This window comes from Pseudochaenichthys georgianus, chromosome 17 (genome assembly GCF_902827115.2).
Source record: "Pseudochaenichthys georgianus chromosome 17, fPseGeo1.2, whole genome shotgun sequence".
Classification (NCBI taxonomy): Eukaryota; Metazoa; Chordata; class Actinopteri; order Perciformes; family Channichthyidae; genus Pseudochaenichthys; species Pseudochaenichthys georgianus.
The window spans coordinates 37215252-37231185 of record NC_047519.1 but is presented as its reverse complement, the minus strand read 5'-3'; the positions used below and the strand labels follow the sequence as shown (position 1 = coordinate 37231185).

Genomic DNA, 15934 nt, shown 5'->3' with positions numbered 1-15934 from the left:
CCAGAGCAAGTCGGACAAAATGACTAACTATCATGCAACGCACTAGAAAGACGGCGATCACAATTGCGCAGGTCTGCGTCGGTCTCGCTTGTTTCAAACAAGCCTAGTATCGGCTGAGCCGAGCCGATCGAGTGGGCGGGACCTATGGGGATCTTCCATTTAAAAAAGTGATCTTTAAAACTCAGTTAATGGGGCTCATTCACTGGAGCTTCCACAAACAACATTATTATTACAATCAAATGAAGTACATTATTCAAGTTTACATTAACTTTTGATAACACGGGAGAAATTAGCGGAAGCGCTCTCTTTTCCTCTCTCCTGACAGCCTGTCAGTATCTCATGCAGCTCACTGACCCAGTAATGACTGAGTGACCCGACAGTGAAGAATAAATATATTTATAACTAGTTTAGCTAGTTCCAGATGTAGATCAAATAGCTAAGTGTGTTAGGTCTAACTCTTAATGTGTTTTTCTCCGCTCACCGGTCAGTCACAGCGGGCGGAGCTGCAGGATTTCTGCTTCACACACGTTGCATACCGCTATTTTATTGTCATTTTCGGACACCTTAAAATACTGCCAGACCGGTGAAGCCATTTTGGCGAGCTTGTTTTGCCGCACACAGAGAAAAGTGTCATGTATTTTACGTCATGCGATCGGCATTTTTAGAGAGCACCGATCGATCGGATCATCCCTAAACAGCAATGTGCCAAAACACATTCAAATGAAGATAAATCTACATCAACCTGACAAATATGAGCAGGGTTTACTAAAAGAGCTGCATCAGCTAAGGTTTTCATAATTTTTCTTAATCCTAAAAATAAATAAAATATATAAAAATGCAAATATATTTTTCAGAAATTAAAAGATTTTTATAATTAATAAAACAAAAGACTGACATTTTCACTTGTGTCCTCTTAGCTCTTTTATTAACAAAATAAACCCAACATTTATTTTTTTACAGACATGTAAATGTGGCACTCATCTCACATCTTGAAAATAGATTTATTTTGTATGCGTTTTGTTTCCTTCTTCAAACTTTCATTCATGCATTCAACACATTGAGACGATTCAAAAATAAAAGACCTTTAGAATAAAATATCTAATGAAAAAAGCTCTGGTGCTTTCTCTCTAAAGACTCAGGCATTAAAAGAGAAATAACTAAATATAAATGCATCAATGCAGTGAAGACAAGAACAATCAGCTCTAAGGAACAATGATGGACACAATGAGTTTAAGAAGTAGAAGAGTTCCTCAAATTTCAGGCTATTTCAGTTTACAAAACTCAGCAGTGGCTCCATGATCAAAACCAAGCCAAACTCCAGCATGTAGCGGCTGAGTGAATGTGGTCTGGACTCTGTGGAGGAGAGTCATGGTTTCAGAGACGCTGTAGAAGGACAGAACACCTGCTCTGTGATCCAGGTACACTCCTATTCTGGAGGACTGAGGACCTGAGACGGGAGTGATGATACTGTTGAAACGAAATGAATAACTGTTTTGGAAACACTCTAAGGAACAAGATTTGTCATTGTATCCAAAGAAACATTCTGTCCCACTCCCTGCTCTGCTGATATTCTTGTATGTCACTGCTACATAAACTCCTCCCCCTCTCCGCTCCACCTCCCAGTAACAACGTCCAGTCAGACTCTCTCTACTCAGGACCTGAGGCCAATCAGTGAATCTGTCTGGGTGACGAGAATAAGACTGATGTAGTTTCATGCGTGTTGCTTTTCTGCCCCCCTCAGAAAATACCAGCCGTGTGTTTGCTGTGTTTGGATCCAGAGTGATCTCCTGTGAATATTCTAAGAACCCAGCTCTGGTGGTGGGCTCTGCTGCTGACAGTAAAACATCCACTTCAGTCGGTGAGATGTTTGTCCATTCCTCTCTCAGGACGTCCTGTAGTTTGTCTCTGACTGCTGACAGGGCCGCCGTCATGTCCTCAAAGTAGCTCAGAGGACGGATGTTGGTGCTGGAGGAGTGTGTAGCTTCACTGAGGGCTGGCAGTGAGGGGTAGCTGAGCAGAAACTGGTTGTGGTCCTCTGTGTGAGACAGCAGCTTCAGCTCAGCGTCTCTCCTCTTCAGCTCAGCCATCTCCTGCTTCAGCTTCTCCTGGAGCTCTCTGACTCGACTCACTTCTCTCTTCTGCTGGGATCTGAGCTGCTGCTTCACATCAGAGCTTCTCTTCTCCATGAGACGGATCAGCTCAGTGAACGTCTTCTCACTGTCCTCCACTGCTTTATCAGCAGAGCCGTTGACGGCCTTCACCTCCTGCTGAAGCCGCTTCACCTCCTTCTCTCTGTCCTGGATTCTCTGCTGGATGTTGAGTCGACTCCCCTCCAGCTCTCTCTGCCTCTCAGTCCTCTCTGCTGCAGCTGACACCGTGTCGTGGCCTTTGTGTTCGTCCACAGAGCAGAGATAACAGATACACTGCTGATCAGTGCGGCAGAACATCTTCATAACCTCATCATGACGAGAGCAGATGTTCTCCTGGAGCTTCTTGGAGGGCTCCACCAGCTTGTGTTTCTTTAATGGAGCTACGTCATAATGACCCTGGAGGTGTTTCTCACAATAAGAGGCCAGACACACGAGACAGGACTTACAAGCTCTCCGTTTTCTCCTAGTGCAGACATCACAGGCCACATCTTCAGCTCCAGCATAGCAGAAATCAGCAGGAGCAGCTTGGAGTCCAGTCTTCTTCAGCTCCTCCACTAAAGCTGCTAACATGGTGTTTTTCAGCAGGACAGGCCTCGGTGTGAAGCTCTGCCTGCACTGAGGGCAGCTGTGGATCTCCTTCTCATCCTCTCCGTCCCAGAAGCCTTTAATACACTTCATGCAGTAGCTGTGTCCACAGGTAGTCGTCACCGGATCCTTCAGTAGATCCAGACAGATCGAACAAAAGAAGGTTTTCCCGGTCCAGCTGAACTCCTTTCTGCGCCATTTCTCCTCTCAGTGTCAGCGAGTGTCTGAGTTTCACTTCCTGAGCAGTGATGATACCTGTATTAAGCAGGTGAAACAGGAGCAATGAGGACACGGTGTGTTATAGTGTTGTCACGATACCAACATTTTGGTTTCGATACCGATACCAAGTCAAGAATTGCGATTCCGATTCTTTTTCGATACTTTTCTTAAAAAAAGGGAAACACGGAATATCGGCTTTAAAATGAGGAATAAGAGATGATTTTAGCAGTCAGAACAACTAAAGCAGCAGTGTTACTAAGAACAGAAACGCCAAAGAGTCACATCTAATATAAATATATATAAAAGCATTTATTTTAATTGTGTAGCAGTGAGTTTAACATTTTGGCAGCACTGATGAGCATTTTGAAAATGTATTTTCATGCCTCTGTGCAAGGCTTAGTCTTTCTATCTTTATAGCCACTGGTGTAACTAAGTTCATAAACTCAAGTACTACTTGGGTACAATTTTGAGATACTTGTACTTTATTTAAGTATTTCAATGTTTCTTTTGCTACTTTGTACTTCTACTCCACTACAGTTCAGAGGTACATGGTGTACTTTTCCTCCACTACATGTATTTAATCCCTTTAGTTACTCTACAGATCTGGATGAATGATGTGAGATATAATCAAGTGTTAAATCAGACTTTAGTTCCACCTGGAGTAAATCTACCAGCTACCCTGCAGTCTACAAAGCCATTCAGACTAGCTGCACATTTACCAGCTTTGAGAACACTTTCATGATCAATCATTATAAAACATATAATATATATTATTCTGAAATGGACCAATCTGCACAATGACTACTTTTACTGTCGCTACTTTAATACTTTTACTTGAGGAACATTTTGAATGCAGTACTTTTACTGTAACAGAGTATTCCTACACTCTGGTGCTTCTACTTTTACTGTCGCTACTTTAACTATATTTTGATGATAATACTTTTGTACTTTTATTTGAGGAACATTTTGTTTGCAGGATTGTTCCTACATTCTGGTACTTCTACTTTTACTCAAGTACAAGATATATACTTATACCACCTCCGTTTATAGCCTATGAAAAAAACTAATAGAAAACGAAGGCTAAAGCTAACGTTAGCAGATCGTGATGCTAGTTTGCTAGTTAAGTTTGCTCAACGATAATATTGCGACAGAAAAACTTTTCAGTGCACATCACGCTCTGCCGCTCCGACAGGGAGCTCTGCACTGAACACCTGAACGGCCCGTTCACAGACTTCTGGCATCTTTTTTGTCAACAAGCCGAGGCAGTTGCACTCCCACTTGCAGCCATGCTTCTCGTTTTCTCACATGCTCTGGCAGCTAGCGCGTGGCCGCGTGCACGAGAGAGGGGAGGGACTTAGAACGTGCTTGCAGCTTGAGAGGAGCGGGACTGCAGGCACGGCTGCAGTGCAGGGAGTGGAAGCAGAGCGCTGAACACACACGGCTCTTATTAAAACGGCACTTTTTCACGGGAGTACTTTTCCCCGTCATTCTTAAAGTACCGATACTAATGAAACGGAGGAATCGTACCGTTTTTAACGGCAGGGTATCGCGGTACCTTTCAAGTATCGGTACACCGTGCAACACTAGTGTGTTATGTTTCCTCCCAGATCGCTTCTCTGGATGTTTTATTACACAACAAAATCATTTAAACATATTAACTCTCTCTAATACGCATTTCATAAACAGACATTTCAATTGTATTTCAAATTCAGTAAAACATCTCTTGTACCTTAAATATCTTTTTCAACAGTATTAAATACTACTCTTCTATTTACTGCAAGTCAAAAGTAGCATATCATGACCCATTTAAACTGTCATGTGACAATTAAACTTCTGCCATTAATTGCATGTTACTAAAATGCATAAACTGGAGCTAATAATAACAATTATTATGTTAACACTGTTTTTACTAGCAGTAACTAACTTGTAATTTTCAGTGTTGGGTGTAACGCGTTACAAAAGTAACGCAGTTACAGTAATATATTACTTTTTGCTGTAACGAAGTAATGTAACGCATTACTAATGAAATGTGGGTAATATATTACCCGTTACAATGCTCAGTAACGCAGTTACAACACATTTTAACCCGAAATTAAATGGTGTTTTGTTTTTTAACAATGTACTAACATAGCGAGACATTCCGACACCAGACACATTGTGCGGGTAGATTAGTAAACCTGGTGTTTACCCTTCAGGCTTCGCGTCGGGATCTTCGGGGCAGTTGAATGTTATTCACCCTCTATTCCACAAAGAGAACGGAGCGAAAAATACTAACAACAAATTGTGTCAGCTGCGCGTGACCTGCTCCGCTGCGCGTGCATCATTTCCAAAGTGCTTCCACAGCAGTGACACACATCTGTGGATAATCATTTATACGAAAATGGTTAAAGCAACCATCACTAAACGCCAGCAACACTGCATCTACTGCAGACTGCAGCAACAGGTCAGATGGGGACATCACGTTACCCTCCGTTGTGGACACTAGCTTACTCCCGCCTGACTCGCCGCCCTCAACCCCGGAGCAGCACTCTTCGTTGCCCGAAACTACGCCGCCTCTCTGCGGCCCGCAGGTGCGAGCCAGGATACCACGGCAACACAGAGCCTGCTCAGGTAAATCTAAACAAGTACCCGCCTGTACAGTGGGGTTAGGTGGTCATTTTGCAGCTCGTGGTATACAAATAGACAAGGGCTAGAATATGTGAAAATAGTGCCATATTCTGCCCTGCCTGTAGAAATGTTGGGTCAAAAATAATGCATACAATAGCACAGATGCCTTCACCACGAATGGCTACACAAATATCTCATATCCCAAGTTTATCAACAAGCTAATGTTGCAGCTGAAATGATCACACAAAGTCAACCTCACATGATGATGTGATCCAGTTTTCAAGCACAGTAAATACTCTCTTCCCAGAGTATATGATGGGACCAAGGTGATGTTTAGTAGGCTACATGGTTTTAATAATACTTTTGCTTTTCAATGTTTGCCATTTCAAACCATGAGCTGGTTCAAATAATATTTGCCTTGATTTACAATATGTTCTCATTTGTTTTATCAGTACAGTTTTGAAGCTGTTGTGCTTTTCTTTGCCACAGTCCACTTTGGACTGTATGAAATATTACAGGATTGCACTTTTAACTCACTTGAAATGTTCTCACTTGCTTGGTTTCAAAACATAACAAATGCCATAATCTGTTCATTGGGGACCATGAATGCTATTTTTCATTGCTGTTGCCGGCCACTACTGCTCATGTAAACCTACTACTGCTGCGCCCCCTGTAACCTCAGATTCACCCTGAGTCATTTTGTTCTGGAACTGGGCCTGCACACGGCCATATACTAAACACACTACAGAGCCCATTCCGTGTCCTGTTAGTGTTTACTTCCTGTCTGCCTTCTTCTGGTGGTTTATCTGACGTCCAGCACTCCGTCTTTTAACCTCTTTTCCTTTCTCTTTCTTTATCCTCCTTAGCAACCTTCATTATAGTCCTTGACAGTGGTCTGTACGACTGTATTAACAACGTGTCACATGTTAAGAATTTACAATCAGAATCGAGTATTCAACTAACCCGTGTTATACAAGTTGTTAGGCCTACACAGTTGTTATGCTATACCACATCGCCCTTCACTGGATGTATAATGAGCTGCACTAAACTACATTTTAGCATTTAAAATACCTAGCCATTCTTTTGCGGTTATTTTGGTGAAAGTAACTAGAAAAGTAACTAAAGTAGTGTAACTCATTACATTTCAGAGACAGTAATTTTGTAATGTAACTTATTACTTTCAAAAGAGAGTAATAAGTAATATATTACATTTTGGAAGTAACTTGCCCAACACTGGTAATTTTCATAAAGTGCATATGTATTCCAAACTCACAATAACTATATCTGTACTGGAAATATTCATTGCCTTCAGAAATAATGTCACACTTGTATTATTACCGCGGCAGACCACGTTGTCCCCAAAATGGCGCCGCACCGGGGGAGCTATGCTAATACACACACACACACACACACACACACACACACACACACACACACACACACACACACACACACACACACACACACACACACACACACACACACACACACACACACACACACACACACACACACACACACACACACACACACACACACACACACACACACACTATTTCACACCTTTAAACACGTAAACAGTACTACAAACATTTTAAACTGTTAGCGGACCGTCACATTATATAGGCGAACCTTATGGGACATTCATTATGATGTGTGCACAGTTTACTAACCTCTATTAAGCCGGTGAAACAGGACCAATGAGGACACGGTGTGTTGTGTTTCCTTCCAGTGGTCTAGCTGCAGCCGCAGCAAGTACAAGACACGCCACCTGATACGACACTACGGTGGCTGAGAGACATTGATACCAAACATGGCAGATAAAAAACGAATTGCAAATGTTATTGTAGCATTTTAAGCAACTATTAGGCAAATTAATTAATAATATAGTCTATCCGTTTGAGACACAACAGTATATTACTTTAAGCACGAATCATTTTGTCTAATTAATAAATTAAAACAAAAAAGGGCAGGGCTCGACAGTAACGGTTGCCAGGTTGCCATTGGCAACCATTCATAAAAAATGTCAACCACTTCTTGGCCTTTGGTTGCCATCAGTGCCAACCAGTTTTTAACATGAAGAAATCAGGACAGCAAACAGCTAAATGTGTACCCGAAAATAGATGAATGTTAATTATTTGTTGTATTAAGAGTGATATTTAATTATTGTTGTGACCCAGTCGGAACCTGATACTTAAGTTGCACGTGCATTGGTGTGGAGCCAGAAAGCGATGCACGTTTACTCACGTGCGTGGTGCGCCGTGTGTTTGTTTTACAACAAATGGCGAAGCAAATTAAGTTGTTTGACTTTGGGGTAAAAAGTTCGCCCAACACCTCAACATCTGAAACGAATGTTCAAAGTGATTCAACTGATAACGCGCAAGATGAACCCTAACCAAAAGCAAAGAGGAAATGTGTAAAGTCTTCTTGGGAGGCGAAATATATGTACATTCTGCTACGTTGTGCATTGACTTCCGGCAAAAGTTCCTTCAAAATAAGAGTCCCGATCGTATTACTACTAAAATAAAAGTGCTAAACAAAACTTTACCATAGAAAAATATTGGCATAAAAATATAATCACTTCTATAAAAACACATTTTAAATATAGTTAGACATATTAAAAGGTAATTTACAGCATTAATAATGAATATCTAATTATATGTGAATGGTTTTCATTTGTAATTCATTTAACATTAGAAATGTATTAGTCTGGTCAATCCAAGACTTCAATGCTGAAGGGCCAATGGAGTTGGGGGTCAGCAGCACAAAGGTCAAGAAAACCACATTTGAAAGGGAGACAACGGATGACCAAGAAACTAGTGACTTGCTCAATTCATGTTTGAGGGATCTGTGAAGAACATGACAACAGCTGCACTACTGGTATTTAGTATACCAGCAATTGAGGGTGGACAAGTTTACTACCACTTAAAGAGCCTGTGACACCATCCCAACAACTGTTGTGCAATGAAATATTGGTCTACTAGTAATCTCGAACCGTCAGTTTAAAAAGGAAAAAGCGATACCGTTCTGTTAAATATCAATAATTTCGAACATCGCGGGGAAATTCCTTCACTCATTTTGAAGTTTTGGGGGAAGCCGGAAGTGACGTCAATGCGGGAACGCTTCGAGAGCCAAACACGGACAAAGTGTGTTGTCATGCGTAGAAATGGTGAATTACTGAGATTAGGCACGTTAATAACGTTGTAATGAAGTTGACTACAGTATATTCATATTTGTCAGTGCTTTCATGTCAATTCGGTGACATAAACATAAATGACCGTGGTGAAGATGATGATTACATTAGGATTACAAATCGGGAGTGAGAGCTGCTGAATTTCCTCCCATTGGATGTGATATAAAAACAAATCGATTATTTTTGTGGTTGTAAACTCAAGTGGATGAAACTACATTTATTAGTGCTTTCATGTCAATTCGGCGAACATATGAACATATTAAATGATCGTTTGTTTGAGCCGGTCTGCATTTCCTGATGAGAAAACAAACCGATGCTTTTTGTAGTTGTAGTACACCAACAACATGGATTAAACGTGTGTTTTTTTTACCACAATGTTGGGGAAATTAATGGATAAAATGCATGGATTATTATTATTATTCCCACTCCGATCGGGACACTAGGTCCACCGTTTCCCCGCAGCGAGGCCCCCCCCGTTGACAGTTTACATGGGCTGGGTGCAGTGGCGGACTGGCCATCGGGACGAATCCCGATGGGCCGGTACCGAAGTGGGCCAGTCGGATAAATCACCAGCACATCCCCCATAGGCGGCGCGTGAGGCTCAGGTTTGAGAAGGCTAAATAACTTCTTTTACCTGACGCTGCCCGCCTCCGGCGTCTATAGAAAATAGATGAACTCAGTGTGCGGAGTTTAAATCTCTCAAGTCATATTACAGGATAAAGGAAATACAGTTTAAACTGCCGTATGCAGAGAAGACGCCGACGTGTCGCACTTATCATTCATATTACATCATCAATCAGTCGATCATCGATCATATAATATCATAATATATCATATATTTCTTATCTGAGTCAGCTTCTCCAGCCTCATCTGGCCGTGCAACACTCACAGTGTCACAGACTGGATGCAGAAGTATTATTTAACACATTATGTTGACGAAACACTCGAGACAAATGTAATTAAAGTCAGATCCACGCGTGTCTTAGACGTGAACTCGCTCTCAGCTGGAGAGAGAAACCCTGGCTTGATTTACCGAGTTGATAACCAGCGTCGTAGGACCGCTTAGCGAGATCTCGTTTGTTAGTTTGTTGTTGTTAGTTTGTTTGTTACTCAAACATATCCAGGGTCTGTTGAACTGGCTTCGTAGTACAGGGCACAGGTGGCTAGCAGCGCTAATGTCAAAGACACAGACATTATACATTATATTTGTATTTTACCAGGATGCAGTGACACAAATATTTACATATTTACATTTACTATATACAGCACCTGCCGCCCCTGACATCCCCACTCCCCCCGTTGACAATTTGACATGGCCGTATGATCGCCCATATTGACGCACCTCATTCCTAAACTTAGAAGATACAACATAAACCGATCCTTCAGCCTCATATGAGCTCTCAGACACGTTCAACATTAACCTGTCATCGCTGTCTGAGCTTGCTGCTGTGTGCGCCGTCGTGCGTTTACATCTGACTGTATATATATAAAGCTTTACATGCAGAAGCTGGGATCCTGGACGGTGCAGCTGGAGCGCTGTGCCCGCAATGACGTCACCCATCATTTGGCGGGACTTGAAGAATCCCAGAGAAGATCCAGAAAATTGTCAACATTGAAGGCAGATTAATGGTTATCAAAGTACAAATATCCAAAATAAGTTCAGTAACGGTTTTCAAGGGGACAATATGTACTCAAATTGATGGGTTTGGATGATGGGGGAAAACCGTGTCACAGGCTCTTTAAGTTTCAAATAATTGTGTTAATTACTTATTGTAAAGCATTTGAACATTATTTTGTGTCACATGTTCCTTATTAAGTTGATGTATAACTGTATAGTATCTTAATTATTTAAAAGGTGACTAAAAATGGCAACCGTATTTCAGTTTTGGCAACCAAAAGCTGATGCCTAGTTGCCAGCCTGGTAACCACTTTTAAAAGTTAGCGTTGAGCCCTGGGGGGCTTAGTAAACTTTATTTGTCAGTACATATAAAATAGGTAATAATGAGATCATCTATTAATTATGTTTGTCTAACTGCTACACATGTATTTATACATAAATGTAGATATTTATGAACATCTAAATATAGTTGGTTTTAAGATATAAATAATCACATCATGGGGTCATTAAGGTTTCAAACAGGTTCATGTAAGGTAGGCCTATAACATGAAAACATGATTTTTAAAACTAATTTCTGAATCTCACATTAGCCATGTAGCTTCACAATGATCATCATTGACTTCTTTTAGACCAAATTAGGAGGGCCAGTCAGGCCACTAACAAGCACAATAATTCACATGAATTATTACTTTATAGATTAAGAGTACTAGGCGTCTATTAGAAAACCTTTGAAGGAATCGTCATGCATTCTGAATGTTTCTGTACTTTAAAAACATCATGGCTCAAGATCTTGTTCTTGTTTAAGATTATTAATTTGTGAATTTAACATCCATATTCACTCTTCAAAACTGAAACAACACCAACATTTTTTGTAAAGCATTGCAGGCCAGTGACTTATATCTAATTTCTTCCATCAAACTTTAAAGATGGCAAACAGCATGTTTTTAAAGATTTAATCTTTTAAGAAACAAAATATCAACTTTGAACAGAAGGGTTTAAAAACACGTTTTTAATGCAAATAAACTTGAAACATAAACCTATTTGTCATTTCAAAATTCACGTTTATTGTCTGTGTGAAAGGCACAGTAGGCTATGAGCTATCAGGTTGGGGAAAATAGGACCCAAGTGCAGTTAAAAAATACAAAAAGGTTTGTTAACAAAAAGCGAGCTTTATTATAAAAAGCCGAAGGCATGAAAAACAAGAAACTAATTAACAGAAACAAAACCGGGGAGCACGACAGACAGGAACAGGCAGGAGACATGGACAAGCATAGATGACAGGTACTAGGGACATGAAATGACGATGAACAGACATGGAGCACAGGGGAAGGCGGTGACGTCGTCGCGCAGGGGAAGGCGGTGACGTCGTCGCGCAGGGTGAGAGGCAGGCGGCGTATGGGCTGAATCACGGGGTGTACCTCAGGCTTGAGGAGGGGCTGGTGGTCAAAGGCGGTGAGGTAGCCCAAACCACTGAAGAGAGCAGACCAGCGCTGATGCCACGGCGAATCAACAGACAAGATGGCGGCCCCAGAATTGTCCACAAGGGTGAAACCCAACTCACAAAACAAATCAAAACCCATGAGGTTGGCTCCCTGGTGAGACACTTGAAAGGTGAATGCGGGGAGAGCCTTAGTCCCGTAATGCACAGCAAAGGTGATTGTGCCCGACATTCCAATTTTAGAGTGTCCATACCCGTACAGATCCTCGGTGTCTGCGGTGAGTGTTTGGAGCGGAAAGAGACGTGTGGAAACATTCAGGAGCGACTTGGAGGCCCCCGTATCCAGCAGCAGCGGGAGGCAGACCCCATCTAGCTCCACCGTGCAGCACTTTAGCGGTCGGGAGATAGTGGCCACTGAGTGGATGGTCGTCGGTGCGTGCGGCCCAGGCTTACGTGGAGGTGGGCTGTGATCCCATCATACATCATACATTTCTCGCATTTAAATAGTTGTTTCGATGTGTTCCAGTCAGGCTTTCGTCCAAACCACAGCACTGAGACTGCTCTTGTAAAGGTCTTTAATGACATCCACTTAAACACAGACAGTGGCAGAACTTCAGAGTTAGTATTATTAGATCTCAGTGCTGCGTTTGACACTGTTGACCACAGCATATTACTAGACCGACTGGAAAACTGGGTGGGACTTTCGGAAACAGTTCTAAATTGGTTTAAATCCTACTTAAAGGATAGAAACAACTTTGTTTATAAAGGTAAATACACATCTGAGTTGACAAATATGACATGTGGGGTTCCTCAAGGCTCCATCTTGGGGCCTCTTCTCTTTAACATCTACATTCTACCACTGGCTCAGATAATGAAGAACAACAACATAAGTTACCATAGCTATGCAGATGACACACACATTTACGTAACAATTTCACCAGGAGACTATGCTCCAATTCAAACACTGAGTAAGTGCATTGAACAAATCAATGACTGGATGTGTCAGAACTTTCTCCAATTAAAGAAAGATAAAACTGAGGGTAATGGTTTTGGAGCCAAGTCAGAACGTATAAAAGTTAGCGCTGAGCTTCAGTGTGCAATGTTCAAACCAACAGATAAAGCCAGGAATCTAGGTGTAGTCATGGACTCTGACCTGAGTTTCAACAGTCACATTAAAACAGTTACTAAATCAGCCTACTATCACCTAAAGAACATATCTAGGATTAAAAGACTAATGTCACAGCAGGATTTGGAAAAACTTGTCCATGCCTTTATCTTCAGTAGACTCGACTACTGCAATGGTGTCTTCACAGGTCTCACTAAAAAATCTATTAGGAAGCTGCAGCTGATTCAGAACGCCGCTGCTCGAGTCCTCACTAACACTAAGAAAGTGGATCACATCACTCCTGCTCTGAAGTCTTTACACTGGCTTCCTGTGTGTCAAAGAATAGATTTCTAAATACTGCTGCTGGTTTATAAAGCACTGAATGGTTTAGGCCCAAAATACATTTCTGACCTCCTGCTAAACTATGAACCATCCAGATCTCTCAGGTCTTCAGGGACTGGTCAGCTTTCTGTCCCCAGAGTCAGAACTAAACATGGAGAAGCAGCGTTCAGTTATTATGCTCCAAATATCTGGAACAAACTCCCAGAAACCTGCAGGTCCGCTGAAACTCTGACTACTTTTAAATCCAGGCTGAAGACTTTTCTTTTTGTCGCTGCTTTTAATTGAACTATTCATATCTTAAACTGCACTGTAACTTTTATCCATGTACTTTTTCTTTTAATGTTTAATTGAACTATTCATATTTTAGACTGCACTGTAACTTTTATCCATGTATTTTTCCTTAATGTTTATTTTATTAGCTTTTCTTTTTTAATGCTTAATGTCTTTCATTTTTTTTTGTAAAGCACTTTAATTGCCTTGCGTTGAAAAGTGCTATATGAATAAACTTGCCTTGCCTTGCCTTGCCATACAAACAGTCCTCTGTGTTTCTGAAAGAGAAACAACATGCAGAGGAAGGGCAGCGTTACCCCCGGGACTGCGGTCAAGCCAACCTCCACTTCGGAAAACACAGTCAAGCCAGCCTGCCGCAGTCCCCCGGGACTGATAATAAGCAGTCATCACTCCCAAATGAGTTTAGGGGAACAGAGACGAGACATTTGAGTCCTTCAGGGTTTCCCCATTAATATCAGTGTCTCGAAAACACATGTTGGTGACTGAAAGACATCCCGTGTTTGGTCTTTTCCGGAAGCATCCTACAGTGTCTCAACTGAAAGAGGACCACAAACACACAAAAAATATAATACAATTTTGAGATTTTGGAATATTTATCTCCCATTCTTTCACTTTTTCGGACATTTTCAAAACCAAACATGTCGTTAATGTCTCTATTTAGTGAACTACAGCAATCTGAAAGCTTGTACATTATTTACATCCCACTGCAAAAACATGCAGGAAATGACTTATTAAGCATTTAAAAACATAGGTGGTAAGTTGCCAAAGTGCTTTGTTTTGAACGTTCATCAGTATTATAATCAAAAAGAGAAATATGATCGTTAGTTTTGACTGAAATGATCAAATAAAGTCAACATTTCAGTCTTTACTGAGCTGTGTGGAGTTTGTTCAGCTTCTAAAAGATGTCTGAATGGTGATATACACAGTCAGTGATAGATGTTAAGGACTAACGTTTATAATAAATACATTTGTATTTATTTTAAGATATTTTCATACAATCATACGTATTGGGATCATTTGTATTAATGTGGACCGGAGGGAGAGGGTGACGAGCATAAGTTTCACTTTCCTTTTTTATTTCAATTCCAACTTTGGTCCTGAAGAATATGTTTCTCTGTTGTCCACGTTCATAAAGCAAAGCAGCAGCATCAGAGCACGGTGCAGAGTCTCTAGATGAGTTTACAGTAGTCCCTCGTTCTTATTAAACATCCATGTTGTAGTCCGCTGTATAGAAAACTGTGATTTCCATAGTTTCCCCACAGCCGCAGACGCACATTCATGACATCTGCTGGCGCATCATAAACACGTCGGATAGTGAAAGTGCAGTCGGATTCTCTAAAGTACCGCAGTCTCTTCTCCTAAGTCCTTTTGAATTCTCCTATCCACTATCCCTTAACCCCGTGATGTTTCACTCAGAGGTCAAGGAATAGGAGATAGGGTTAGAATTTAGGAGCTGATTTTTGGACTACTCGACTGCTACCTCTGAACTGTTTCCTCATTTACAAACGGAGCCTAGCTTACAACCTGCTTTTGAACATTTAAAAACAGTCTTCAGCTGTAAAATATTGGTTTTAAATTCAGGCTTTCGGAGCACACGGCTCCACACTCATGGTAGCAGTGGTGTAAGAAGTACTCAGATATTCCACTAAAGCAAAAGTAGAAATACTACAGGGTAAAAAGACTGTGTTACAAGTAAAAGTACAAAAGCATTGGTATCAAAATATACTTAAAGCACTCCTTATGCATAATGGCCCTTTTCAGAATCACATAGAGTTAATATAATGATTATTGATGTGTTTTATCACAGTTAGTAAATGTAGAGCTAATTTTAATAACTTGATGTCCTGCTGCTGGATATCTTAACCTAGAAAGATCTGTCAAAGTGTATTTAATAATTTATATTTTTGAATTATCTACTAATCTATATCTAACTAGTAACTAAAAGCTGCTATTAAAAAGTACAATATTGTCTTCTAAAATGTAGTGCAGCAGACGTATAAAGCAGCATAAACTGAGACGTATTGGCATCAAAAAATAGTTAAAGTACCAAAAGTAAAAGCACTTACTCTGCCCAATGTCCCATTTTAGAATCTTATATATTGAATTACTGGATTCTTTCATCTTGTTTACGTTAATGTGTTCAACACAGCTGTTAAAAGTGGAGCAACTTTTACTTCATATAGGCCTACTGCTGCTGGATATCTTAACCTATAATTATATATCACAGTTTATTCATATTTCCCACAGTTAAATGCAGATAAATGTGTATCTTTTATATAATGTCAATTTCTGGATTTTGTTTTTGATATTCTCTCTCATTAGTCAAATAAACCTACCATTACAATTATAGACTGTTAATGTATTTGTAAGTGGGCAAACTAACAAA

General features: G+C 40.7%; 1 pseudogene; it reads right to left on the bottom strand.

The window, feature by feature from the left end:
- Nucleotides 1–916: 916 nt before the first annotated feature.
- LOC117462836 (tripartite motif-containing protein 16-like) lies at nt 917–7925 on the bottom strand (annotated as a pseudogene).
- Nucleotides 7926–15934: the final 8009 nt, after the last annotated feature.